At 42.1% G+C, this 27,785-nt stretch overlaps 1 long non-coding RNA gene across 2 annotated transcripts in view; it reads right to left on the bottom strand.

The window, feature by feature from the left end:
- LOC113620813 (uncharacterized) overlaps positions 1 to 27,785 on the bottom strand; it is a 43,855-nt gene that overhangs the window by 5,680 nt on the left and 10,390 nt on the right. For both annotated transcript variants that reach the window (XR_003432928.1, XR_003432927.1), the window contains exons 3-4: positions 3,253 to 3,416; positions 1,104 to 1,178 (exon numbers count right to left, since the gene is read on the bottom strand). This is a non-coding gene — a long non-coding RNA (uncharacterized LOC113620813). The remainder of the gene's footprint in view (positions 1 to 1,103; positions 1,179 to 3,252; positions 3,417 to 27,785) is intronic.

Genomic DNA, 27,785 nt, shown 5'->3' with positions numbered 1-27,785 from the left:
GGGAGCACCGAAAAAACTCAGTAATCAAGATAAAGAGTATTTTAATATGATATTTTAAACAATCAAAATTAATGCAAAGAATCCACAATGAACAAAATATTAACGTTAAAGTTAAAGACATGATGAGCAATGGTGCCCTGCTGAGCCACGCTGAAGCCCGAAACAAAAGGAAAAATGAGTCATACTGAACTCCATCCTGATAATACTCTTGATCTTGATGACTAAGTCTCTGGTGTCCCTTTAAATCCTGAGCCCAAAGTGAGTGCCTCACTCGCCTCACCTGCCTCTCCTGGTACCCTTGACATCCATCACTCCACGTTGTCCTATAACTGGCTATTTCTCTTGTCTCTCATCCCTTCTTAGACTATACCCTCCCTGAGTATATAAGGACCATGTCATACTAGTCAGTATCTCCAATACATTAAGCTCATAGAAGGCATTTAATAAACATTTTTTGAATAAATGAATTGGACTATAACTAGGGGCTATGGGTTTTTCCATCTGGCTCAACCTCTAACAAGCCCTGTGATTGTGGGCAAATGATAACTTCTCTGGTTTCAGCTTACTCATCTGTAAAATGAAAGACCTGGTCATCTCAACTGTCTTTCTGTATCTGTCTATAGAAATCATCCATCTGTAGAAGCCCAGGTCTCCCCAAACATTCCCTGCCTCTTAGTTGACGGTATCAATAAGGCAGCTGCAAGCGTGCTGGTATTTTGCGATAGAGTACAGCACTGTATTCAGTAAAGCTATGGAGTTATCTGTAAAATGTCCTCTTGGCCAGACAATTGCTTTAAACTTACATGCTGCTGGGACTGTATTTTTAAACCATGTAGAGGGTAATTTCTCCAGTAATGCCATCCTTGTTGGGAAATATAGGCATTGTCCTTTAATTAGACCAACATACTTGAAGAAATACCTTCCTCCTTCAGTTCCATTCCTGTCAGTCTGTTGTCTTTAAATCTGGGGAAAGCCACAGAAGTATTTAAAAGCATTTTATGCTTTCCCATCATCCTTTGTATGTGATTGAGAGAGAAGAAAAGAAAGATAAGAATGAAGCAGTTCATTGCAGGTATAGAAATATGTATCCACGGAGCACTTACTGTCCATCTACTACGTACAGTCTTCTGTGGGAAGCACCTCAGACAAGGTTCTTGTCCTCAGCGAGTTTTCAGACCCTTCCAGGAGAGAAAACATGAACACAGAAGCACCCCGAGTTAGTTAGATGATCAACTACCATGAAGGTAAGAACACAGGAGTCAGAATAGTAGGAGAAAAGGAGGACGCAAATCACCTTTAGCTGTCTAGTGTGTGAGGACTTAGAAATTTTATCTTGTGCAATCTTTATAACTGTCTTTTTTTTCCTTTTTTTAAAATTAACTTTTCTTGGTGTATAATTGATTTACAATGTTATGTTAGTTTCTGCTGTGCAGCAAAGTGAATCCATTATACATATACATATATCCACTCTTTTCTAGATCCTTTTCCCATATAGGTCATTACAGAGTATTGATAGAGTTCCCTGTGCTATACAGTAGGTTCTTATTAGCATAACTCTCTTTTTGAGTTAAGTCTTACTATCTCTAATACACTAATAAGGACACTAGGCTTAGAGCAAAAGCCAATCAGGAAGCATAATTTGCTTTCCGAAAGTGTTCACGTACAAGTTCTTCTAATTGTTTGAAATGCATTACTTGACCTGGATCTGTGAGGTTTAACCAGATGAGGAATATTGCTTACCTCTTCCCCTCAGTGATGCAGGCCTTGGTTTAGAAGCGGCTTTTATTTAACCATCTCATCCATGGAGTGTTTGCTTATTAGGATATTACCAAGGTTTGGAAACTCTCGTTGGGGAATTTAAAACAGGCCCTTAGTTTCATTTTCACACTAAATATGATTTAGGCCTTGTTACTGGGCCATCAGACACAGAGGTTCCCATATGTTATTTGGTAGCTCCAAAAGCTCTGGGTTCAGTGGCCAAAATTCCCCACCTGGCTCCATACTCCAGGATTTTTCTTTCTTCTTTCCAGGGGCAAGCTAGATGCTGGCCGTTTCCATGAAGGAGGGCTGGTGGGGGGCGGGGGGAGTTGCCTCCCCTCTGTCATTCTAAAGCCCAGACCTTGAAACAACAGCTTTGAGACAGCAAAGCCTGTAAAACTTGTGTGTTTTGCTTTTTTCTTTTCTTTCTTTCTTTCCCTTGCTTCCTTCCTTCCCTTTTTCCTCCCTCCCTCTCTCCCCCTCCCTCCCTATCTCCCTCCCTCTCTCCCTTCCTCTCTCTCTTTCTCTCTTTCTTCCTTCCTCCCTTCCTCCCTTCCTCCCTTTCTTTCTTTCTTTCTTTCTTTTTTCTTTCTTTCTTTCTTTCTTTCTTTCTTCCTTTCTTTCTCTCCAGTTTACCCTGTTGTTGTTCTACCTCTCCTTCCTTCTCTACCTCTGGCCCCAGGCAATGAGAGAAGGGGTTGAGATTTAACCATCCATGACAGATGGCAATTGCCAGCCTTGGAAGGTGGTGGTCTGTTTACCTAGGAGCCAAATGTGAGGCCAGAAATGCACACATCCCAGGCCTCAACCTCAGTCTGAAAGATTCAGCCTTCTTGTTGGGAAGCAGAGGGACTCAACTAAGCTCTCAAAGATTCATAACATACTGGCCTGTGTGCCCACAAAGTATTTCTACCTTTAAATAAAATCAGATGTATCAAGGCATGAAAGTGACTCACCCAGCATTTGCAATCTTTGAGGTAGCAATCCTACCAATAAAAAGGGGCCTTTTGGGCTTCCCTGGTGGCGCAGTGGTTGAGAGTCCGCCTGCCGATGCAGCGGACACGGGTTCGTACCCCGGTCCGGGAAGATCCCACATGCCGCCGAGCGGGTGGGCCCTTGAGCCATGGCCGCTGAGCCTGCACGTCCGGAGCCTGTGCTCCGCAACGGGAGAGGCCACAGCAGTGAGAGGCCTGCGTACCACAAAAAAAAAAAAAAAAAAAAAAAAGAGGGGGTCTTTTAATAATTTAATTTAAAAAATGACTACTTTCTGTTTTTGTAGGACCATTAGAACTTCTATTCCACACTTGCTCAGTGACACTTTTTAATTATCCAATGAAATCTTAATAGAAATATTGGTGCAGAGCTTTTTGAATATAAGATGTAACGCATCATCACAAAGGCTAAGAATATGAAATAGCTAAACGACGGTATTAGATGGGGACTGGGGAGTTTGGTAAGTGGTTTGGATGTTTCCTCCATATAGGCAGCACATACTTGCTTTGAGTCAAAGACATGCATGTTTTCCTGGGTCTCGGCTTGCAGGTGAGAGCATCATGGTCTTTCTATATCCACACAGTCTTGCTAGCGCTGGTGGAGAGTGCCCAGGAGGTGGCCAGGGAGTCAGCAGTGTTTCCCAGGATGGTGGAACGTACTCTTTACTATAACAGACCCAAGGGGGAAAAAGGCAAAATAATTTGAAAATATGGTCCCTAGAAGACCTTATAATTTAATTGTAGGAAAAGAACCTAAATTCAGAGAACTTCTCAACAGCAAATGGAAGATTACCAATATATCCGAGCATGGCACGGCACTCAAGGCCTGTCCTATCTGTTCCTGGCTTCCACCAACTACCGCACATCCCGTCTGTGCCTTCCCCACCTTCCTTTACCTGCTCGACTTGTACTCATCCCAGAAGAGTCAACTCTGGCATCAGCTTTTCCAGGAAACCTCTGACACCCCAGAAGATGAGTGCGTGTGTGCTTCCACATGCCTATCTCAACTATCACTCTGATCACATTTTATTAGACAATTTTTCCTAATGGACTGTGACCTCCATGAGGGCAGTGACTAGGATTCACTCATCAGTATAGCTCCAGGACCAAACCCAGTGCAAGTACATACACAGCAATAGAGAGCAAATCAATCCATAAATAACTGCTTAGGGTTTGCAATGATGCGGAAGGACTACATGCAACCAGGGAGAGCTTCTCAGAGGAGCGCTGAGTAACGTTTGAAGGAAGCGGAACTAATTGGATTGGTAGGAAGAAGACCGGGCATATCATTTATGGGAAATGTCAGTAGCTGCACTGTGTGGCTCTCAGAAAGCATTGTACGGGGGATTCATGAGAACGGGATTAATAAAAGAGGAAAGAGCATAGTTGGAGGACTGTGGAAAGCACTTTGCATTCTGGATTTGATGGGCAGACCATATCATTCTTTCCACTACTGTAGTCGAGAGGGTGAGCCAATGCCAGCAGTGCCCTGATCAAATGCTCACCAGAGAATCTCTCTTTGGCTTATTTAAATCCCGCTGGGCTTTCAGTTTAATGCAGCACTTCCTTCATTTCCTATCTGAAATCCTTGTGCATATTTCAGTGGTAGTTGTGGATTATTTCTACATACTACTGTAAACCTATCCCCAGAAATATCCAAGCTAATTCAAGTTTCTTCTTTTTTTTTTTTTTTTAAGGCTGCAAGTTCTTTATCTTCAAGCAACTTTAATCTCACATTTAGCATGATTTGAGCATCATTTCTCATGTGTTTTCAATTGAATGAAAAGCCTTACTTGAGTCCTGCAATCACAGCAGCACCATCAGGAAGAGATGAGCAGGGCTGTTAACCAGAACATGTTGTACCTTTTTAAACATTAACCATTGTTCAGGTCTGTAGCCCTGGATGCTGAAGGCAATGACAGGAATCTGGAATCACACGCAAACAAATCCTACCTATGGAAGACTTTAGAGCTCCCTTAATCCATAGAAGTATTATACTATATATATATATATATTACACATTTTTTAGAGAAGTATAAGTACAACTAAATTAACCTGTCTCTTATCTGAAGATAGCTCTATCTGATCCATGTCATATTGAGAGAGACCAAAGTCATTCCATCTGACCGCATTTGAACTAGGATGACATCATGCCATTAGAACATCTCTATGAAAGAAGTTTCTGTTCTGTGAGGAACTTTGTTTTAGCAAATAGAAAGAACTTGATAATCTTTGCTATTTGCTGGCATAGCTTAGGTGTATGTGGGTTATCATTGATTTTATGTATTTTTCTATAAATGTGAATCATGGGAAGCAGCATTTCTATCGGAGATGGTAGGGCTGCAATCGTCATCATCGTTGTCATTTGGTACTGAGCGCTTACTAGGCCAGGTACAGTGCAAATGACTTTCATACATTAGATCTTAGAACTTCGCAAATGACTTTCATACATTAGATGTATGCATCTAATGTATGCATCATACATTAGATCTTAGAACTTCGCACTTACTTTTATTATGGTACTTCTCAAGGTGAACTAAAATACGTTATATAAGCATCTGTCTCCACTAAATTCTGCTTCCACTGGACCCTCCTGAGTACAGGGCCTGTACCTTACTCATTTTGGTATCCCAGCACGCTGCACAGATTGGGCGCTCAATGAATGTCTGTTATAGAAGTAGAAATAACTTGAAGTAACAAAATCATACCTTTTTTAGAATCTTAAAGAAATATTACGGCCACGCTACTTTGATACAATATTTTTTCTAATAACAAAATCCGGAAACAAACTATATCCCAACTGTATGGGAATAGTTAAACATAAGCAAGGCCTAGTATAACAGACACACTTGATACACTTAGCATAACGGAAACACATTGACTGTGAAACACATTAACTGTGAAAGCGCTGCTATCAGAAATATAAATGGCCTGTGTGTTGGGAAAGCTTTCCTTCTTAGTCTCCTATTAGGCTTTCAGATCGGAAACTTCTCCAGCCTTTCTAAACTTCAGATTGTCTCTGTATTAAGGGTTCTCTTCTTGTTCACCCTGCCTGGCCACCTGCCTTTTATTTTAATTAATTAATTAGTTAGATTTTTTGCATCCTTTTCCCTACCACCCTAAGCCTTCTCAGGTACTTTGTTATTTATTTGCTCCCACAATTCTATCAAAGATATACTGGCATCTTTCGCAGCAAGGTGTCCTGTTAGCAGACGGTTCCTATCTTGCTTTAAACAATCCTTTTTAGTGTCCACTTTGCATAGCTCCTGGGTTCAATTAACCTTCATTGTCCAGCAAGAGAGCTGCTCAGATGATTTTTGGCGGGATAAAATGAGACCCTTCCACTGAATAACAACAAAATAATAATAAATAAATGTATGCTCTCAATTTGCTTGGTTCTGCACAAATCAGAAGAGATTAATTGCACACCTCAGGATTAATGATCAATGAATCAGCAGAATTCCTGATCCTATTAGAAATGCTAATCTCGTGAGAACAGGGAGAACCATTTGTGAAAGGGCTGAGCTGCCCAGACTGTGTCTGTCCCCAGGGTCCTGGCTCTGTGAGAAAGGAAGGAAAAGGGGAGGGGAAAGAATATTTGTTCAGTGCCTACTCTATTCCAGACTTTGGGCAAGGGGCATTCACACACCCAATGTAGTTAATCCCCAAGCCAATCCTTCAAAGCAGGATTACAGTCAGCCTTGGTCCTGATGGAAAACCTAAAAATCAGCGAGATTAAGTAGCTTGACCTGGACCACACAGCCAGGAAGTGGCAAACCTAGAAGTGAGGACTTGAACTCAGGGTTTTATGAGTCCAAAGTCTGCCATGTTGTCATTATAGCAGTTGCCGGGTTTGGTTAGATAGCCTGTAACAATGTTCAGGTTATTAAAGACCAAAAGGCAAGGTACAGGTCACCTCTGCAAGGCTGATTCCTCCTGCTGTCATGGACCCCAGGACTCCCTCCCACACTGTGTCACATATACCTGAAATGAGAAGTCATGTTATCCCGGATGGACTCCGGGAAGTCAAGACCTTAGGTATCAGGTTTATGGCCACAGCCCTAATACTGACTAGCTGATCCTGTGTCATTTGAACAGGGCCTGGCCCCATGAATAGAAAGGGCTTGAGGACCCCTGGAGCCAATCTCTATCCCTAACCAGCTGTATCTTTTCATGGAAATTCCACCATTAAAAAATCATTCCTGAGGACTTGATTTTCGTCTCCAAAATATCCTATCGAAATATACATAGACCTTTAAAAAGGTAACACCTAAAACTCCTTTATTACACAGCATTCTGGTAGGATATAGTTGGGCAAGGCCCATAGGTCAGGTACCTGAGTGATGAAGCAAGCAGATGAGTTCTAGAACAATTTCCCCTTTACTATATCATCCCTTACGTTGGGTTCACTCCTGTCTTTATGTTTCAGTTTTCCTCTTGGGAAATTACCAGTGATAATGAGACACTGGGGACAGGAATTTAAACCAACCAGAAGAGGAAACATGCGTGGACTTAAATGTTTGGTTTTTCAGAACCACAAGCCAAACTAACTTTAACATATATGTTTTTAGTAAACATTTAATTTTAGAATAGTTTTAGATTTATAAAAAGGTTGTGAAGATAGTACAGAGAGCTCCCACATATCTCACACCCAGTTTCCCCTATTGTTAACAGCTTACATCAACACGGAATATTTGTCACAATTAAGGAACGAAAAATAACATGATATTGTTGACTAAAGATGGTACTTTATTCAGATTTCCCTAGTTTTTACCTCATGTCCTTTTCTGTTCCCATCTAGTTGTCACATCTCTTCTGGCTCCTCTAAACTTTCTCAGACTTTCCTTGTTTGTGATGACCTTGACAGTTTGAGGAGTATGGATCAAGTTATGTGTAGAATGTGTTTCAATTTGGCTTTATCTGATGTTTTTCTCATGGTTAGACAGGGGTGATGGGTTTTGGGGAGGACAACCTCAGTGGTAAAGTGCCCTTCTCATCACACCATATCAAGATTATGTTTATCAAATGTTAAATCACTGTTGATTTAATTTTTATTTTTTATTTATTTTTTTGCAGTACGCGGGCCTCTCACTGTTGTGGCCTCTCCCGTTGCGGAGCACAGGCTCTGGACGCGCAGGCTCAGCGGCCATGGCTCACGGGCCCAGCTGCTCCGTGGCACGTGGGATCTTCCCGGACCGGGGCACAAATCCGCGTCCCCTGCATTGGCAGGCGGACTCTCAACCACTGCGCCACCAGGGAAGCCCTAACATTTATTTTTAAAGAAAATAAACCATGTGGCAAGTTAGTCTGAACCAGAGCCAGGCCTGTCCATTTTCTAAAAGGACAGAACTGGCACAAAATCAGATTGTCAAAGTCTCTGGGAACAAACTAACGTTTCATTCAGTCCAAGTCCCGGGTTGTAACATTTTATGCAAGTTCCATTTGCAGAAAACATTTGGAGTTCCTGAGGGAAAAAAATGGCTGTCTTAAATATAGAATGTAGTTAAGATGCCATGTATGAAGAAGTTCACAGAACTGCCAGTGAGCGAGCACTGTCATCACAGAACACCAGCTGTGGAACGCTGCCTGTTGGACCCACAGGCCCCAAGTCCCAGGAAGACAATATTAGCAATGAACCAGATTTTCACATTTCCTGCCTCCCCTGAATTCATAACGTTTCCAAACTGCCGGGCTGTTCCTAGGAGTCTGTACCATTACCTTGTAGGGAAAGTGCTGGCAGAACCACCTTTCACATGTGTTGCATAAGAACATCATCTTCATTTCAATGATTTAACTCTGATTAAATTTAGCTGTCAGCCTTTAAAGTTCTCTGAGCAGCTTTCAAACTCAGTAAGGGAAGAGGCATGCTAGCAGGTTCTCTGCAATCCCTTCCCTCCTACCTTCCTGCAAGCTCCTTTCCAAGCAGCTGGGCAAGGCTGGGGTCATGCAGAGAGCAGTCGTTCGTCAGGCTGGGAGGTGCCTGGTTGGAACGGCTTCTCCCACTCTGCGACCTGGCCCTGCCTGGGGAAGGTGGCGGGAGCTCCCAGCACTGCCTGCCACTTTTTCATCTTTCTAGTTTCGATTGCTTCTTTCAGTGTCTTACTTCTCAGGTCAATCAATACAGCCTGTAGCTTTGTTTTGGTTTTGTTTTGTTTATTTCATGAAAACAATTTTTTAATTTGAAACTTTTTTCCACATTTTTTTTCAATTGAATGAAAGATTCTTGAAATTCTATAGTGCTTTACAATTTTCGGAAGTTTCACACACATGATTTCATATAATCCCCCCATTTTTATTACTGTTTTTTTTTTTTGGCTCTTTCAATTTTTCCTTTCTTGCCAGACTGTCTTGTATTTTTCCTCTTCCTGTTTGGGCCCTCCTGTCCCCAGCCCTCGTGCTTTCACTGGACACCCAAGGCTGTTTCCCCCGATGAGTGTCTTTTCCTGTGCTTTCCACTGCCTTCCTGCCATTAGGGTGAGGACAGGAGGAGGGGACAGGAATGTGGATGCCATTGCATCCAGCCCTCTTCCCTGGTGAGGGCGGAAGCAGGCCCATCCTGGAGGGGTGCGGGGCACACACAGTTCCACAGGCCTCCTCCCACACCCCTTTTAACTTGTTCTCTTAACAATCTCAAGGGTCTCATTGCCACAAATTGCATTTTGGGGTTTTCATCTCATGCTTTCTGTGTGCTCACCATGCAGAAAACTAAGCAGAACTACAGAACAACCTAAAAATTGGTCCTAGGAATCCTGGAAGTGGGTTACGGCCATTACAGACAGCACAGCCTTCCACTTATCGGGGTCGTAAAAGGATATATAAGAGGGAGTTTTGTAATCAAGTCCATATGCTCCAGGCTTGATTACCAGGGCAGATCTTCGATGTCACACAATCCCCAACTGCTTTGGTCTTTGCTGTCCTGGTCAGTATAGCCAGCTGGATAAATAACATTAGTCCAAGCATAGCTTCCTGGACAAATGGTAAAAATTGATAATGTCCTACATTTTCTAGAGGCACAGGTGCTTCAGATCAGTGGGGCTAATCTTGTGGAAACAACTAATGCTAAGCCTTTTTATAAGACAAAAAAGCTTTTGTGTTTACAGGTTCAGATTCAGGAGGTAAAATGAATTTTCTGGGAGGGAAAAATGTTCCCTTTAGAGCTAATGGATTGTTAACATTCAGTGTGGTTTATTGAGCTCTTAAAAAGAAGAAAAAAACAACCAAAACAACAAAGTAATAAAAACATGTACCATCACCATCAGCTTATTACAATAGTTAACTTTCTGCTTATGAGTTTTTCAATAATGACTCACCTGAAAGCTTGAGATAAATATATTATTATGAAACAGATTATCATTCTCCAGGTTTGCTCTTATCAGAACAGATCCAGATGGAAGTGGAGACTCCTACCGGAATATGGCTAGTTTCCAAAGGTTTAGAAGTGTTTCTTATGACTGAATAGATAGTCTCATAATTGGGTTTGTGAGTATAAGTTTGTCAAGATTCCACTTTATGTGGCATAGATATTCTCAGCTCAAACTCTCAAAAGATATTCCTCTGTAAATTTATAGGCAAATACCAAAAGACTCATTCTAGCTTTTCTCCAGTTGGGAGACGCAATGTAGAAGCAAGTCTCATTCTGTTGGTGTGTGACTTTAAGCAGATCCTTTATCGTCCAGGGCCTCTGCTCCCTCGTGCCTAGACTAAGGTCTAGCCCTAATAATCTGTGCCCCTATTTAAAACAGTGATTAGGAAAGAGGGTTCCGCAGTCAAACAGCTGTGGTTGTAAGTGCTGGCTTCATCCCTAAGTAGTTACATATTGTTGGGCAAGACAGTTAACCGTTTGGAGCCTCAATTTCCTCATCTGTAAAATGGCTGTAGTAACAGCACCTACCTGAAAAGGTTGGGGTAAAGATTAAGTGAGATAATTACATGAAACACTTAGCATAGGGCCTGACCTATTACAGGTGTTGGAGAAATGTTAACTTTCATTCATCGAGGCCATATTATTATAATAAATGGTTGATTTGTATGTGGTTTTCACCCTTTTCACTAAATTGATCCACTTTTTTTTCTTTCTTCTTTTAAATTGAAGTATAGTTGATTTACAAATTGTACTAGTTTCAGGTATACAGTAAAGTGATTCATATATATATATATATATATATATATTCTTTTTTCAGATTCTTTTCCCTTATAGGTTATTACAAAATATTGAATATAGTTGCTATGCAGTAGGTCCTTGTTGGTGGTTATCTATTTTATATGTAGTACTGTGTATATGTTAATCCCAAACTCCTATAAATTGATCTACTTTTATGGGGATGGATCAGGTAAATAGGTCATGGAAGACCGAGACTCTTACTTTATACATTCAGAGGTGCTGTTATTAATATTACACCAGTATTCCTGCTTCTAGTGTTTTTGATGCAAAACAATAATTAGGTGTGTGGGGTCCTCTTTGGATGGTTTCCAGTGACCATGTCTACAAGGAAGGCAAATGCCCCATTGGAAATGTGGTTCTTTTCCTGAATGATTTCTGAGCCAGGAAGAATACGGTTTAAAAATAATGATTTTTGACAAATGATAGTAGCAGATTATAGAGGTATGGACTTTCTAGGAGTGTGTGCGTGTCAGGGGAATGTTCTGTGTCCTAATCAAAATATTGTGGCTAGTCCCAGTCAAACCCACAGCAACAGGGCACTTTGTGGTAGATGACAAAGTTCTAGGTGATGAGATAGGTGGAAGGCGAGGAATGAGGACTGTGGTGCTGACCAGGAAAGGGAAGGCCTGGTTGGTCCACTTAAGCTAGCTGGGCAATGATTTCCTGTTTTGATTATCCTTGTCTGAAGTTTTTGGTGAACTAATTGCTACTTTATGCAAACAACCATTTCTAGCTGGGAGGTGAGGACGTTCGAATCCCCTTCTCCTACTGGTTAGACCCAAGGACTACCTATGAGTCAAGCAGATCTGAAATAATCATGTTTGCTTCTGTCTCCCTCCATTGGAATAGGAGCTCCTTGAAGGCAAACACCTTGCCTGCCTAGTTTACCAGTGCCTGGTACAGGATATATAGAGAATATATTCTGTACATATATGGAATAGATCCTCGACAGATGCTTGTTGAATGAAAGCATACTCAGACGTTCTTTCTCATTAGGCTGCTGGAGTGGCGTCTGCAGCAAACACAAACAAGGGGAGGAGGAGGAGGGAGGGGGAGAGGGAGAAGAAAGAGAAGAAGAAGAAGAGGAAGGAGAAGAAGAGGAAGGAGAAGGAGAAGAAGGACAAGAGGGGAAGGAGAGGAGGGAGGAGAGGAGGGAGGAGAGGAGGGAGGAGGAGAGGGAGGAGGAGAGGGAGGAGAGGAGGGAGGAGAAGAGGGGAAGGAAGAGGAGGAGAGGAGGGAGAAGAGGAGGGAGGAGAGGAGGGAGGGGAGGAGGGGAAGGAAGAGGAAGAGGAGGAGAGGAAGGGGAGGAGGAGAAGTTCCAGCAGGTTGAAGAGGGCTCTGGTCAAGGTTTCAGGAAACTCATCTTCTCTGCACCCCTTTCCCTGGTTCCCTCTGGCTCCTTAAACTCCATGGGGAGAAGGCTGGTCATTGCTGATTTAGGATACTTTTCAAACCAAAGCTGAAAATAACTTCAAAAGAATGTGACATCTTAGGGATACCAAATGCTATACGAGGAGATACTGCTTATAGGAAAGTAAAATACAGCCTGTCTCTTTTTCAGTTGCTGTCGTGCAGAAACAGTGGTTCCGGCTGACTTTAAAATTGCTGCCTAAATGAAGGAATGAGGATCTTCTGGGAAATGTAGGCTCCTAATGGAGGGTTGTGGTTTGAAAAGGTTCCCACGCAGTGATTTTTCAAATGCCTATTGACCTCACTGAAGTGGCTGCTTTTCCATCATAATCTGTTATATAATTACTGTGCAACTCTGGCTCTGCCTCTTACAAAACTGATTGAAACTTACCCACCTAGACAAGCATCACTGACCTTTTCCTAGAATCTGTGGGGCTTATTAGAATTGCACTGACAGAACTAGAGAATCTGGTGATTTCAACCAAATTAACTCCAGGAAAATTAGTTCAAGGTCTCCTTTTCCTTCCCAGGCTTGCGAGGGATGACGTAAAGCCAATGTTTGGGATTCGAATGGCTTGAGAAAACTTGAGTTTGGGGCCTTAGTAAATGTTTGACCCCAAGCGACTCTCCCCATCTCCCCGATTTTGACCTTCTGCATTGCATATTGAAGTCTGTGGCATCTGAGAAGCTATTTTAGTCTGGATTCTGTGATGGAAATAACAGAGGCAGAGTCTGGGTATCTTAAGCAAACAAACGAACTTATTGGAAGGATACAGAGGAGCTCACAGAGCAGAAGGAGAAGCTGAGAATCCACTTTATAAAATTACAAGAGAAGCTCTAGGAATTCAGGTTATAGGAATAACATAATTCCCTTTGGCCATTGCTACCAGAGTAAGTGACTTAGAACCAGTCTCAGTTTTTGTGTCACTTCTCTCTGCACCAAAATTCCAGGTCAAGAGCATCTTGTAGACCTAATTTTGGTTATGTATGTGACCTCCCTTTGGCCAGGAGAGGGGAAGGCACCATGATGGAAAACCATTTCTCCTACGGGGGAAAAGAGGTTCTCTGAAGAAATATCAAGGCTCTCTCTCCTCAAGCTATTGTGGCACGTGGCTGCCCTATGGCAGGGGAAGAATGTGCAGTTCTAAAGGGAGAGGTGTGGTGTGGGTTATACTACTTTTAACTCACCATCCTCCAGTTCTAGCTCATATCTTCCGTCTCCTCCAAACCACCTGTTAGCACACCAGCCATCCCCCCACACCAGGACAGCATATACTCCTTCCCTCAGGAACAGTCTGGGATGTGTGAGCAGCTTAGAATTTTGGAGAAGGAGAAAAATGGGTAAAAGGAATGAGACTGGAGAGAGGAGGAGTGGGTATCATGCCCTCCTTCTGAGCTGTTGATTTCAGTTCTCCCCAGGTCAACCCATTTTTTATTTAATTTGAGAGAAACTCAATATATTTCTACGGCAGTACCATCGAATCTGCTATCTGTGATTTTTTTTAGGTGTGAAGAGAAAACAAAGATGTTTTTAAATTCTTTTTGCTAAAACTGACCTCTCTAAAAATTTTTTATTTTGTCAATTAATTATTACATGTGTAATTAATTGAAAGTATTCTTTTATTGATGAGATAGACAATAACAAAACATTGAGGGTGCCGAAGAAGTGGGGAAGCTATTGGGCAGATCCAGCCATCCTCACCCCTGGCCACCCCAAGGTAGCTTGCTCATCTGACTCTCCAGTCCTTGAGGTATTCTGCTCTAGGGTTTCCATGTAAGTGACCTCTTAGGTGATACAACAAAAAAACCTATAATGCACCCAGGATTTCATCCCAGTGCATCCTGCAGTGGAGCAAAACAACACACACTGGAGAAGAAATCTCTTCCAATGTTATGCCTGTGCAGGTTTTCGTTTGGGGAATATCTAATTCTGTTGTTGTTTCAGAAAATATAAGGACTTGGGTCTCTCTTAAACCTATTTGTTACATCTTTTTAAACTTTGGTATGTTTTATATAGTTCAGCAAAAAGTTAATCATTGACTTTGATTCATGTTAGAGCAAATCAGTATGTTCATTCTGCTTTTCTCTCTTTTTTCCTTTCAGTTCAAATTACCACCTCTAGCACTACGAGCTTCCCCCATGCCTCTATCGCTGCAAGTCACCAACCCAGAATGGAGCTGATGTGTACCAGACACCTGTCATGTGACAAGCATTATGACAAGCATCATTTACACTTGTAGTATCTTCATACGTGTAACCCAAGGTCCAGAGAGGTTAAAAAAAGTATCCAGGGTCACAAAGCATCCAGGGTCAAAAAGTATCCAGGGTCATTGGTAAGTTCATATTGGAGCCTACATCTGTCTGATTTCAAAGCACATTTCGTCCAATGTGTTATATCAGATAAGGTAGTTAGCTATCAGCTCATCAAGAACTACTACACATTCCAGGAAGAAATGCATGTTATGAGTTCCTAAGACCAAAATGATGCTAGAAGAGATGGATGAATGGAAGCAGAAAGAATCTTGTATCTGATATATAGTCTCTTGGTTCTCTTTCTTCCCTTCTGGGAGCACCCGGAGCGTGAGTGAGTGGACTGAGTATGAGTTCAGTGTTGAGCAGCTTAGGTCAGGGAAAAGGATCACTGAAGGCTGGAGGACCATCAAGTCATTGTGGAATCTTACAGACTAGACAAACAATGCTTTCATTTACATGGACATTGATTCATTTTCATACAATGAATATTTATTGTATGTATCTGTGAGTGTCTATGAGAGGGCAGGAATACAAAGATGAATAAGACATGGCTCTTCCATCAAGGACTTCAGTGTGTATTGAGGAGGGGAGATAAGTTAACAAGCTGTCAGAGTGGAATAATATATATTTTCACTGTCCTTAGATGCCCCTTCTATGAACAACATATCATGGGCACAAGCTGATTTTTGACCGCTCGTTATTCACTCCAATTTGAATTTCTTTTGAAGGATTACATCTCCCCCACTGGAAAACCTGGTGAGACTATTAAATCTAGGTGCCCTCAACCCTCTACTCACCAACAAACAGCTACCTAACCCAAGCTGGAACACTGTTTACTTCTTAGAATCAAAGTCTTGAAACGAGGATAGAAAGATAGAAAAAAAATCCCCAGAAATGACAGAAGATCATTCATTCTGGGACAGGGCACTGACAACACTGTTGAATGGTTCCTAGACCTATCCCATCCACTCCCTGACAATTTCTATCAATTTAGGCATCTTCTGGTCCCCCTAGAGAGCTGACAGAAATCTTCCTAATAAAGTCCAATTGTTAAACAAAAGATAAGATCCCCTTAGTGAGATATGGGTTGTCTGGGGCAAGACTGAAAGCAGGGGCACCAGTTAGGAGACTATTGTAGCAATCCAGGTGAGAGATGGTGAGAGACTGAACTCAGTGACTGGAGAGTGAAAGAAGGAGAGATGGATTCCAGAATCAAAAGAGATAGAGCTAGTTGGACTTGGTGACTACCGGATGCAGAAAGCCAGGAATATGAAGAGTCAGGTGAAGAGTTTTTCAGTGCAATCACGCAGGGCAGCTCCCCTCACCTCTTTCCTGTGGGTCTGAGGGTATGTTCTGACACGGCCATGGTTCTGGCAGCATTTTCTTACTTGCAAAGGCTGCCTTCTTCCCCCTCTACCCTCCTAGCCCTGGGATGAACACATCACTTTCTCCCCAAAAGTCATCTCCATTATTTAGGAAACTTGGCAGGGACGCCAAATTCCTCCTTTCACCTTGTCTCCTAAGCCCCCCGGGGTACATGTATGGTAGATTCTTGGAAATAGTCCTGGACAGCACGTCGTACTCCAATGACACCAAGCACACTCTGATGATGACTGGGTGTCACAGGGATATTTACTACATTTGTGTTCCCATTTACATCCTCACCTACGTGACCACAGCCCATGCAGTTCACACAACCTCACCCCTCCTTCTCTGTAGGGATTCCCAGGGTGTCCTGTGCTATCAGCTCTGCTGCAGAGGAAAGGTGTTCAAGCAGTTGTGGTCATGTGGAAAGAATCCAGCAGTGCTGGGTGTGCAGAGGTGGAATTAGTGGACTGTGCTCTCTCCCCTCAAAAGGAGCACATAGGGCACAAGCAAACAGCAACCTCTGTGAGTCAGCGCCCACTCTGCCCGCCTGTCCTTTGCACGAATCTTTTGAACCAATAGATACAGGAACACCCATAACTACAACCTCTTATCTGCAGGAAAATAAGCCAGTTAGGAAAGTTGTGCAAGACACTGAACAAACATCTACAGGAACCAAGGGCTCTACCCTCCCTGGAAAGCCCTTCAACCCTGGATTTTGGGGACTCACTTTTGAGACGGAAAAGATGAATTGACAAGGGCTCTAGTTGGTTCTTTCTCTAGTTTCTCTTTTTGGAAGATTGAGCATCTTGGAATGTGAGTATCTTTAAAAAAATTTTTTTAGCGAGCATATTAGTGGCGCTTGGAATGTCACATTATTTACTGGGTGCTCTTCTGAAAAATAAAAGCAAGATATTGGTGTGTTCTAGTGGCTTTTGGAACCTCAGCATTTTCAAAACATGCTATTGAATAACTCCCCTCTTTAAGGCTGTCCAAGTAAACAATGTGCTACAGACTCTCAGACTGTGAAGGAAATCTTGACGGATGATAGAAGAGAAAGAAACAAAAATATCTCACTTACAATTGATGCTCCCATGCAATTTTCGCTGGGTGATTAGATTATTATATTTGTTACAGTTTGATCACCTGTATTTCATTTCAAATAAATTTTCTTCAGTTTCTTTGCCAACAAAGCACACTTGATAGAAATGCCTCAAAATCAAATTTATACTGCTTCACTCGTTTTATGCATTTCAGATTTAAGGAAACAACAATTAGGATATTTTCAATGAAGAAAAGAACTCCATTAAGCTGCCACAAATGTCAAAAGTTCCTGGCTATGCTAACACTTATGTAATTGTTCTGGAAACCCCACGCACCGGAATAGACCTACAACACAAGGCATGACTCACTGCATATTTCTATGCACATACCCTCTCGAAAATGCACTCCAGTTGTTTGTGGGTTTTCTTTCCCCCAAAGGGGGAAAAAAAGACAAAATATGGTACATCAAATCCGAAAGTTCTTTCTGTAAGTTTTTGGAAAGTACTGCCTCACATGAGAGCATTAGAAGATGCTGTGGTTCTCATTAATAAAGCAGCCAGATGGGCTAGCATTAAAACAGGTTGAAACTTTGAAATCCTTCCTGAAAGAAAAAAAATCACATAGAGAACGTATGGGTTCTCAAGTTTCCAAATGGTCCTTATTTCTTCTCGTGACTTTATTCCCAAGTTTGTTTTTTTAAAAGTTGTTGCTGCTAGCATATGACTAGTGTCCTAATCTGAGCAATGTTAAGGAAAATGACACACGCCATCAAAGGCCAATCAGGACAGACAGGCCTGGGCCTAAAACATCAAGGCTCATATATTCTGAGAGCTTTTATTGGACACCTTCTCTAAGTCCAAATGCTTGTGGGGAATTTACAAAAGCATATTGCATAACCTGTATCCCTCAAAGCTTATGTTTGCTACTTTCAATATCCAGGTAGTGCATTTTTCATTAGCAATAGTCAGAATGGCGTTTAGGAATTCAATCAGTGGTGAGCCAAACCAGGTTTGTTTATGCGAGGATTCTAGGGGCGGTTCTCCCAGGTGGTTGAAACAGGTTCTAGATGGGAATTCCTGTTTAGGCAGTGATGGGGCGCTTCAGCCACATGGTTGTCAGCAGAGATTTTCAACAAGAGGTCATCAGTCTGTGTTCTATCTGAGAGGGCAAAGGGGAGGAATCTGGCGGGCAATAGCCATCCGTGGACCAAGCAGCCACAGCTGGAAATGGAGCAGGGCCTCAGAACAGAAGCCCGAGCCCAGCTGATTAGATATTGATTAGCTGAGCTACTTACATTCCCTCTAAGAGCAGGCTTGGGCTCAACCCCTGGGGTAGGGCTGAGCTGCAGGTGGGCCTCCGTGGCCTCAGCCCAGGGTCGAGCCTGAATTCAGGGAAAGACGCCAGGCAGATGGCCAAGCACACCCACATCCAAGTCCTCATGGCTCCCAGCCCTGTTTTTTTTTGTTTGTTTGTTTGTTTCCACAACTTCATCCCTTTTTGCAAGCTGTTTTGTTTATTTTGGTTTTTTTTGGCTGTGTTGGGTCTTCGTTGCTGCCCGCGGGCTCTCTCTAGTTGCAGCGAGCGGGGGCCACTCCCAGCTGCGGTGTGTGGGCTTTTCACTGTGGCGGCCTCTCCCATTGCAGAACACGGGCTCTAAGCATGTGGGCCTCAGCAGTTGTGGCTTGTGGTCTCTAGCGCACAGGCTCAGTAGCTGTGGCACACGGGCCCAGCTGCTCCGCGGCACGTGGGATCCTCCCGGACCAGGGCTCGAACCCGTGTCACCCGCATTGGCAGGAGGACTCTCAACCACTGCACCACCAGGGAAGCCCTGCAAGCTGTTTTTGTTACCTGAATTTCCCAAACCCAAACTCCTCGGGCTGCTCATCCTTCAGGATCCAGTTCAAAAAGCATCTCCTCTGGGCTTCCTTGGTGGCGCTGTGGTTGAGAATCTGCCTGCTAAGGCAGGGGACACGGGTTCGAGCCCTGGTCTGGGAGGATCCCACATGCCGCGGAGCAACTGGGCCCGTGAGCCACAACTACTGAGCCTGCGCATCTGGAGCCTGTGCTCCGCAACAAGAGAGGCTGCGACAGTGAGGGGCCCGCGCACCACGATGAAGAGTGGCCCCCGCTTGCCACAACTAGAGAAAGCCCTCGCACAGAAACGAAGATCAGACACAGCAAAAGTAAATAAATTAATAAACTCCTACCCCCAACATCTTCTTGGAAAAAAAAAAAAAAAGCATCTCCTCTGTGAAGCCCTTCCTGACTCCTGACACTTAGTACACCTTGTCTCGTCCTGTTTTTCTTTACACGTCTCTCTCCCTGACCAGCCTTCGAACTTCTTGCCAAATGAGCTTTGGCATCTCCTGAGCCTAGCATAGCATCAGCATAACGTAAGATCTGAACACATATTTGATGATACATAAATGAATGAGTCACTGAATGATTCAGTTCACTAAATGGAATGAGCAGGTGTTTATTAAATGAAAATTGATCAATCAAGAAACAAGTTAATGAATAAAGTAATTGTTAACAACTCCATATATTGACAAGGGACACAAAGTGATAACAGTAGCTAACATTTATGTACTGCTGACTGTCCTGGGCTCCTGTACTTAGTCCATCACATAGATTATCTTATTTTATCTTCACAACAACTCAAGATGTAAGTGCTGTTATGACACCCATTTTATGGACGAGAAAAATGGAAGCATCATGCTAGAGTCTTTACAAAGTCAGTCTGATCTGAAAACTGTTTACTTTACTCAGCAAAGGGGTCACTCACTTCTCAGGCCTTTCACTTGCCACAGGGGATGTAGCGACTGTTGGGGGTGGAAGAAGATGTCATCAGGCTCTCCTTGTCTCTCTACCTCCCTCTTTCTCCCCTCCCCGTGTCTTGCGTTAACAAGAAGAGTGTGTCCCATGCAATTCTATTGCTGGGTCCCTCCTGATGGGCGAGGCTGTACTGGAATAGGCTACATCTGGTCCCTTTGAATTCTTGACCTTGCTATCATCAAGGTGTAGGTGTGACAGAAGATGATGTGAAATGATAGTACATTTCCCTAATCATCTGATATCTGTGTATCTACCTTCTTCTGAGGACCCCAGGAAGTACTTTACCTATATCATTCTCCTCGGTCCTCACTCCAACCCTTTGAGGGAGGTGTCCTTATCCCCCAACACACAGGTGAGGCACCTGAGAGTACCAGAGGTTTAGCAACTTGCCTAATGTCCCAGAAGCTGGTCGCAGAGCCAGGATTTGAACCAAGGCCCATCTGCCTCCAAGTGATGCAATTTAATAACTATCTAAAAGCCCCTCCTTTTGGACGTGCTCATCAATATGCAGTATGTTGTCACTAAAACCCTTTGGTGTCGGGGATACGGTCGTAGTCACCTTCTCTGGTGATTGGTCAGGGTCTCCTTTAACGTGTGACTGTGGTGGCAGCTTTTTGGTCTGCTTATTAGAAAAAGTCACAAAGGTGCCATTCATCAGTGTAAAGTTAGCGACAGAAGCCGTGTATGACGGTGGGTAAGATGAACAGCATCTTCAGTTGGGAAATCCAGAATCCTTCCCGACTTCCGCTGTTGTCTCCTCTTCTGCTCTTTAGCAACTCACATGCTCATAGTTTACATGCAGCCATTTTTGTTGACCTGTTCATGATGGATGGTGAGAGCCTGTTATGAAACGAGGCACCAGCAGGAGAGAGCCCAGAGCCCACACCCACACTGTTTGCTTTGTGAAATTCCAGACTGTTTAATCTGCTCTACCTCATCCGAAGAACTCCAGGTTCCACTTTTCTTAATGACTTTCCCCTCCTTAAATACCTACACAGTTATTTTTAAGGAAGGAAAAAAAGAATAGATGAATCATTTGCAGGAAACGGAGGGGAGAGATGTGTGGTTGGAACGGCAGATGGGCGAGCGTGTGGGCATGTAGCTGTCTCTGTTGTTCCTTCCACCACACTCTGGAAATGAGTCCTTTGGAAGTAAGTGTACATTCATTTTAGGGTAAGGGCTGTGCCCGCTTTCAGGTACTAACATGTAATTCCACATCCGCTCAGATTCCTCTGAGACGTAGAAACTCCAGGGAAAGTGGGAAACTCAGGCTAGGCTCAGATTGGACTGTTTATCCTCTCTTTGAAGTTTTGACATTAAACCTTCTAAAGATAAGGTGATAAACTCCTTTCAATTAGTGGCAACAGAGTTTCTCCTGCTGTCTTCTTTCTCCTGCAGGATATGAAGTCAGTACATGAATATTCTTTCTGTGCCACAGTGCAAGCTCCCTAACCTCATAAGGGATTGGCAAATGCCTAGAGGGAAGCTGGAGGAGAGAGCTTGAAGCAGGAAGCAGGAAACACAAATTGTTCTTGGTGGGGCTTTTGATGGTGGGGGGGCGCGTGGAAAGGACATAAAGACAGTACGATGTTGGGGACAAGTGCCCATGTATTGGTCCCCAAAGTGAGCTTCTTGCTGTTTGCATGCAGATGACAACAACTATGGTCTTTTCACTTGGATAACTAAAAATAAGTTTCTAGAGTCCCGAAAATCCAAGAGAACATACATTTTTGAAAAGCTGACTTTTTTTCAGAAGGCTTCATGTAGGCCCTCCTGTTACTTCTATGTAAATTTCCAAATGTTATCTGGATGGCATACTAGGATAAGTAATTGTGGTTATTTTATTTTTAGATTATGAAACTCATTCCATCAACAGACTCTCTTCCACTGATTTTTTTTCCCCCACTTCCATCACCACCATCTGCCCTCCCTCCCCTAGACCCACAGCACAGGACCCTGTTGTGAGCACACGAATGAATGTGCAGAGAGGTAAAAGCTTGTGATTTTTAGTGCAATAGAGTTTTGGTAAAATATGTGTCTAGAAGTTGACATATGTTTCTTAACACAAATATACCACTTGGAACCAAAGAATTGTGGTTAAGAGCATTTTTTTATTAATGAACACTCTTTCAGGATCCACTTTAATAATAAAAGTCATCTGATGAAGAATGAGTAAACTCAGTCCAGAAATCAATCTGAATAATCATAAAAAATATTTCAGCCATCATAAATCTTGTTAATAATAGAATTTCCACCCTCATTATGATGTGATGACGCGTTTATCTGAAAGTCATTCATACTAACCTTCACAAAAGCACTAATTCTTGGATCCTAAAAGCTTCAAAATGATTCTTCATAATTTATAAACATGACCATACTGGACTCATTTTTGTGCCTCTCGGGATGCCCCAGATTCACATGACCCCCAGCCTCTGCCTCGTCCTGAATGGAGAGCCTCCTGGGGGCGGGGTTCTGGTGGAACCACATCTCATCTGCCGTAACAGGAGCCTCAGTGGTTCCTGGCCCAGGTCTGACCAGACAAGACTCATGTACCTTATGGATGGCTGCTGCCCTCCCATGTCTTCCAGGCAGCTTGCTAAGATGTGGAATCTGGCTTCCCTAATGGCTCCCTGAAGTGGCTGAAAAACACCCCAGATGTTGCAGGGGACTTAAACTTTGAATCAAGGGACTAGAGGCCAAGAAGATAAACCCTTCTTCCTTCCTCCACCCCCACCCCTACCTGATGGATTGCTTCAAGGTAACTTGCAGGATGAGCAACTGGCCCGTAATTCCTCGTGATTTTATGGCCAGTTCCTTAACACGCCCGCCTGGTGTCTGCATTCCTTTCTCTCCTGCCTCATCTCTCTTTCTCTCTCACTTTTGCAGCCCTGGGATTGCCGAATCCAACATAGCCTTAGCAAGTAATCTTTGCTGCAGGTTTTATTCTCTAGGAAATTTAGTTAAGACAATGATAAAAAAAAAATCACACATTATATCTTCAATCTGGCCTCCTGCCAACAGTCTATTGTCTTCTTAATAAGAAGAATGAACGGAGATCTAAAGTTTGTGTTAAGGTTAACTAGTACTGCTCCAGTGAAGTGTTTCTGGGTTGAGAATATGGTCTCTAAATCGCATCTAACTTTCCTGTAAGTGGGTTTCCTCTCACCACAGTATGATTGGATACTAGCAATTCTTTTCTCAGATTGGTTGCTTCTGCCCAGGCTGGTTGGTGATAAACCAGAAAACCAGAACAACAGATAGCAGCTTCTCCTACATACAGCCTGGTATTTACAAACCTACTTCCTGATCTCCATCATATCACCTTTGATGCTATCCTCTGTCTTCTTTGTGTCTTTACCTTCTATTTCACTCTCAGCAAATTCCTGATATGTAGGTGTGATAAAGCCGGTTCAAAGTGATACTCAAAATCCTTTTGATTCATTATATTCAGTTTAGGGTAAAATATGTATCTTTTAATCAATAGCTAGAGAATATCTGCCACCAAGAGCAATGTGATATTTGGAGATTGTAAACAAGACACTTTAAACCATACCCAGACTGAGAACGAGAAAAGGACTTTTTCACTTCTCTATTTAATGGACTAGATAGGATCTTCCTATTGAGAGGCGGGGGTGGGGGGTGGGGGGGTGAGGATAAAGGGGCTTAGATATTTGGTACTATCGAAAGGCAGAGACTGTGAATGCTGGAAGACAATATTAAGGCTGTTATTTTAATGAATTAAAATTCCTCAGAAGGTTTGCATAGATAATAATGTCTGAGGCTGAGCTTAAGACACCCTTCTGGGATTAAAACCAAACAAACAAAAACCAGAGCTGTTGGACCCTGAGCAAGCCTGAGGACTGGAAACAGTTTTCATTATAAGATGACATTTAGAATGAGTTGAAAAGGAAAAGTCAAGCACCAGTGAGTTATATATCAAAGTGTGCTCAGGGATTAAGTGCCTCCACATTTTTTTTTTTCTATTTGAAACTAATGATTGAGTTATGGTATTTAAATTCAGTGGCTACCATCAACTTAATATTATGGTTGAAAAATAAGGTATACAACTAAAATAGGATTTTAATTTACTTATTTACCAATCAAAACAATGGGACAGAATATGAGTAGATAGTTCATAGGAAAGGAAATTCAAACAGGCTTTAAACATATGCAAAGATGCTTGACCTGACTCTTAATAAGAGAAATGGAAGTTAAAGTCACCATGAGATATCAAGATTCATCTATCAGATTGGCAAAAGGTTTGAGAGCACACTGTGTCAGCTAAGGTAAGAAAAAAATACATGAGTGGCAGTAATGCAAACTAGTACAATCTCTGAAAGGGGTGTTTGGGTGATATGAAGCAAATTATAAACTTGCATACTCTGACCAAGCAATTGCACATTTAAGAATTTATCCCACAAACATATACGAAGTAGATAAATGTATAAAAGCATATTCACTGCAGTTATTGCTTGCAGTAGCAGAAAAGATGAAGAACCACCATGCCCATGGATAGGAAGATTGCATAAATAAACTATGCTATCTATGCTCATGTAACAGAATACTATGTAGCCATTAAAGAGAATGAAGAAGCTCTTATGTTTTCTTTCTTTTTTTTTTTTAATTGGGGTATAGTTGCTTTACAATGTTGTGTTACTTTCTGCTGTACAATGAAGTGAATCAGCTATAGGTATACATATATCCCCTCCCTCATGGACCTCCCTCCCCTCCCCTGCATCCCACCCATCTCCTTCACCACAGAGTCCCCAGCTGAGCTCCCTGCACTATACTGCAGGTTCCCACTAGCTATCTGTTTTACACATGGTACTGTATATATGTTAATCCCAATCTCCCAATTCATCCCATTCCCCTTTGCCCCCAGCTCCGGGTCCACACGTCCATTCTCTACATCTGCATCTCTATTCCTGCCCTGCAGATAGGTTCATCTGTACCATTTTTCTAGGTTCCATATATATGTGTTAATATATTTGTTTTTCTCTTTCCGACTTACTTTACTCTGTATGACAGACGCTAAGTCCATCCATGTTTCTGCAAAAGGACCCAATTTCGTTCCTTTTTATGGCTAATATTCCATTGTATATCTCTACCACATCTTCTTTATCCATTCCTCTTTTGGTGGACATTTAGGTTGCTTCCATGACCTGGCTATTGTGAATAGAGCTGTAATGAATATTGGGGTGCATGTGTCTTTTTGAATTATGTTTTTCTCAGGGTATATGCCCAGTAGTGGGATTGCTGGGTCATATGGTAGTTCTATTTTTAGTTTTTTAAGGAACCTCCATACTGTTCTCCATAGTAGCTGTATCAATTTACAAAGCCCATCTCCAAAATGTGCTCAGTGAAAAACCAAATTGCACTCCTGTATGTTTAGTCTGCAACTGTTGTGTAACATTGGTAATAATGTCAGTAATAGTAAATGTATACATTTGTATATGCATAGACTCTCTCTTTGGGAGGATGTACCAGACCAGTTAATAATAGTTGCCTCTAGGGAAAGGAACTAGGTATCTAGGAGAGACTTACTTTTACTCTCTACCACTTCTTTCCTTTTCCATGTACAAGTATCACCTATCCAAATATAACTCAATAATGTTTTATTTTTTATTTTTATTATTATTTTTTTTTTGCGGTACGCGGGCCTCTCACTGTTGTGGCCTCTCCCGTTGCGGAGCACAGGCTCCGGACGCGCAGGCTCACCGGCCACGGCTCATGGGCCCAGCCGCTCTGCGGCATGTGGGATCTTCCCGGACCGGGGCACAAACCCGTGTCCCCTGCATCGGCAGGCGGACTCTCAACCACTGCACCACCAGGGAAGCCCAATAATGTTTTATTTTTTAAGAGAAGAAAAAATTGTACAATATATGTAGACATTTGAAAAGGAGCTTTCATCTAATTCATGAGAAAACTGTATTCTGTAGTTTCAAGTCAACTGGAAGCAGCATACGCATTATTTTTTTCATTAATTAAAAAAAAAAAAAGACTTTTCTAGAGCAATTTTCGGTTTAGGGCAAAATTGAGCAGGGTACAACCTCCCCCATTACCAACATCCCCCACCAGAGTGGAACATTTGTTATAAGTGAGGAACCTATGCTGAGACATCATTATCACCCAAAGTCCACAATTTACATAAGGGCTCACTCTTGGTGTGGGACATACTATGAATTTTAACAAATATATACTGACACGTATCCACCATTATAATATTGTTTCACCACCCTAAATATCCTCTGTACTCCACCAATTCATCCCTCTCTCCCTCCAACCCTCAACAGTCACTGATCTTTTTCCTGTCTCTATAGTTTTGTCTTTCCAAGAGTGTCATATAGTTGGAATCATACAGTGTGTAGCCTTTTCAGATTTGCTTCTTTCACTTAGCAATATGCTTTTCAGCTCCTTCCATGTCTTTTCATGGCTTGATAACTCATTTCTTTTTAGTGCTGAATAATACTCCACTGTCTGGATGTACCACAGTTTATTTATCCCATTCACCTTCTGAAGGACATCTTCTTGCTTCCAAGTTTTAGCAGTTATGAATAAAGCTGCTATAAACATCTGCATGCAGGTTTTTTTTTGTGGACATGCTTTCAACTTCTTTGTGTAAATACCAAGGAGTATGATTGCTGGATCCTATGATAAGAGTATGTTTAGTTTTGTAAGAAGTTGCCAAACTGTCTTCCAAAGTGGCTGTACCATTTTGCATTCCCACAAGCAAAGAATAAGAGCTCCTGTTTCTCCACAACGTTGCCCGCCTCTGGTGGTGTCAGTGTTTCAGATTTTGGCCATTCTGATAGGTGTGCAGTGGTATCTCATTATTGTTTTAATTTGCATTTCCCTGATTACTTGCCATCTGTATATCTTTGGTGAAGTGTCCATTAAGGTTTTTGGCCCTTTTAAAAATCAGATTGTTCATTTTCTTACTGTTGAGTTTTAAGAGGTTTTTTTTTCCATATGTTGGGTAACAGTTTTTGTCTGATGTGTCTTTTGCAAACATTTTCTCCCAGTCTGTGTCTTGCACATTTTTTTGAAAAGAAGTGAATAAGTCACCTTTAAAGATCTAACCAGAAATTAGAACTATCAAATGGTCACATTACTTTATTAGTAAATGGATAAATCTTTATTAATTCCCTTTGTAACCAATTCTTTGTTGTCAGCACAGCCATGTTTCTAGCTGTTTTCCTTGAGCTCTTTGAAGTAAAAGAATCTAACGTGTAATGGACAAGTAAATGCAAATGCAGACTGGGATGTTGTGATATTTAAACTGCCCTTAGAATAAGAACGAATTTGTGTAAGGATTAAAAAGGGTTATTCTTCTGTAATTTGTAATCTCCCAATTACTTTGTGATGAATTTTGCCAGTAAGTTTTCCAAGAAATGCATGTTAAGAGAGAACAAATGAATCAGAATAATTTACTGTACCAGAGCAAATATTTCCATTTGAGAGAACTAATCACTTATTCCTTAAGTAACTCCTTAGAAAGTACTGTATATTATCTTCTCCTTATGTGTTCCTGACATGTACCCTTATTATATCACTCTAGAATCATTTAGTTTTCATATATAAAACAAAGAACCATGGAGTTCCTCATTGTAAGTCTAAATCGTCCCATCCTGGGTTGGCAGGACTCTGTCCGTCACCTAACACCACCATCCTTTTTGATCTTGAACTTTGATACTGTTCTACCTGCACACTGAATGCTACTTCGGCAACATTCTCTCTTAGGTCATGGTCCCACCTGTTAGCTTCTTGAGGCGAGTGTCCCCATGTGATTTATCTTTTTATTCCTCAGAAGATTTTGCCCCAGCTCAGCAGATATATTGAGCATGGATTTTTTTTAAGGTAGAAGACAGTCATTTTGACAAAATGGAAAGCATTTTCAGTTTGTACTGCATTCTGTGACAGATACCGGTGATACCCTTCCAAAAAGAGGAGAGAATTCTGCTATGGTT

This window comes from Aethalodelphis obliquidens, unplaced genomic scaffold, assembly GCF_003676395.1.
Source record: "Aethalodelphis obliquidens isolate GAN/ISIS:26980383/991018 unplaced genomic scaffold, ASM367639v1 scaffold8, whole genome shotgun sequence".
Taxonomy (NCBI): Eukaryota; Metazoa; Chordata; class Mammalia; order Artiodactyla; family Delphinidae; genus Aethalodelphis; species Aethalodelphis obliquidens.
The sequence above is the reverse complement of the archived record's forward strand: the minus strand, read 5'-3'. Positions and strand labels throughout refer to the sequence as shown.